We start from the raw sequence: 1,968 nt of genomic DNA on the forward strand, positions 1-1,968 counted from the left end.
AGTTCCACAGCATCATGGATATCCTTTCTAGCAACAGAGAAAATAAAGTTTTTTAGCGCTTTTTTGAAAGTAACTGTAAATCTCATGGACTGTATTTTATCTGGCAATAAGGCATATAACCTCGGACCAAGGTAAGTATGACTTTTTTGTCCTATGCTTTTATTTTTTCTTTGAGTTACAAACATTTTACCTTTGTTTCTTGTTTCATATTTATGTTCGCTGACTATTAATTGACTTTTATTTTTGTGTTGATGTATAGTTAGGAAATAGAAGAATAGTTGCCGTAGGTCCATCAAACACGCTTCAATAAAAAGATCATCCGAAGGGTAAGTAGATATTTTTTTAAACATGATTTTAATAATTGTCTTTTGTACTATATCTAGATTACGCAATATACTCTTACTTACATTTCCCCAAGCCACAATTCCATAAATTAGGTGCGATTGAAACAATGAGTTATAAATAATTATTAGAGAATCATGGTCAAGTATATCCCTTAACCCTTTAAGAGGGTATATCGCCTCAGGGGTTCAACTTTCATGTAAGGTATGTTTACTTCAATCCTCTTATTTTTGGCTCTACATTCAGTGGTACCATTTTTGTAACTTCATTTAAAAACATCCTGTATAAATAATAATAAATGAAAATGGGCTAGTAACAATTTACATTATGCATTTACAAATTTAAATGCCTTTTTGTTGAAAACGGTTGACTTGACAGATGATAGCAGCTTTTTTAAGCAGAAAAGTTGGGGGAAAATAGTTTTCTAGCTCAAAGTGAAATACACCATGGCACAAAAAAAAGTTTTGGCAGTTTAGATGTATCCTAATGGTTGCATCTGGCGCCCTCTAGAAGATACAACGAAATTGCGGATAAAATAGAATTTCTCATCCAAAAAAAAACCGATACGAACCTTCACCACATTAGCTCGAAGTAGTCGAAATATAAAAAAATGTCATTGATTTTTTCAACTTCAAAACCCTGTATCTCGAAAACTAAGCTTTTATGAGCAACATTGTATATGACCTTTCCTCATTAATTTTCGTCGCAGAATCTAGTGGTAACGTTTGGCTCATTCTTTAATGGACACCCTGTACATATTTCTATGTCAAATTAATTTATATTATGTCAAAATTTTCACTTCAGCAACTTGTGAAGTTGCTTTTGTATTCTCGAATGATTTTTAATTGCAAAGGGGTTCGCAAAAAGAAACTCCCCACATTTGAATACAAAAGCAATTAGCGCTCTAGAATAAAAATAACTATCTTTGTCGATATCTCTCGTGAAGAGATTAACCGCCTCGTCCAAAGCAATTCAAGAGAATCCTCGCCAGACCACTTGAGTTACCGTAGTCAAATAATTACATCCCCTCCACTTTGCATAAAATACAACTTAATCGATCTAATGAATAGTTTAAAGCACCCGAGTTAATTCATCATCAGGTTGCCCTAATTAATTGACAATAGAATTTTCCCCGTTAGTTTTCATGGAGTTCCAGCAAACTTCGTTGCCGCGCGACGGGTCCGTGTAATTTTCCTTAAACTATAGGGAACCGACTTATCAAATGCAATGTGATTACTGCAGAACTGGTAACTCCAGCGCTTCATTTCCTTTAGCGCTTTTGGAACAATTTCCAATAGTTCCGCCTAGAGCAACATGTGTGCTTGTACTGGGTAATGAAGGCTGAGAAATAGGTCGTAACGTGACTAACGCCTCATTCTGATATTGATTATATACCTGTTAATACGCCGGTTATAATTATGACTAGTGTGTTGCTTTGTTAGAATGCAGTATGTATTATTACACGAACATTTCAATAACAGATAGTACTGATGTATTTATTGGTTTGGATTTCAGTAAAATTCTACATAAGAACAGCGTACGTTTTTTCTTTCAAATTATATCGTTATACAGGGTGAGTTAACGTTATACAGGGTGATTTATCGCTGGAATATAATTGAGGCAAAA

The sequence above is a fragment of the Anoplophora glabripennis genome, unplaced genomic scaffold (genome assembly GCF_000390285.2).
Source record: "Anoplophora glabripennis isolate ALB-LARVAE unplaced genomic scaffold, Agla_2.0 scaffold128, whole genome shotgun sequence".
Taxonomy (NCBI): domain Eukaryota; kingdom Metazoa; phylum Arthropoda; class Insecta; order Coleoptera; family Cerambycidae; genus Anoplophora; species Anoplophora glabripennis.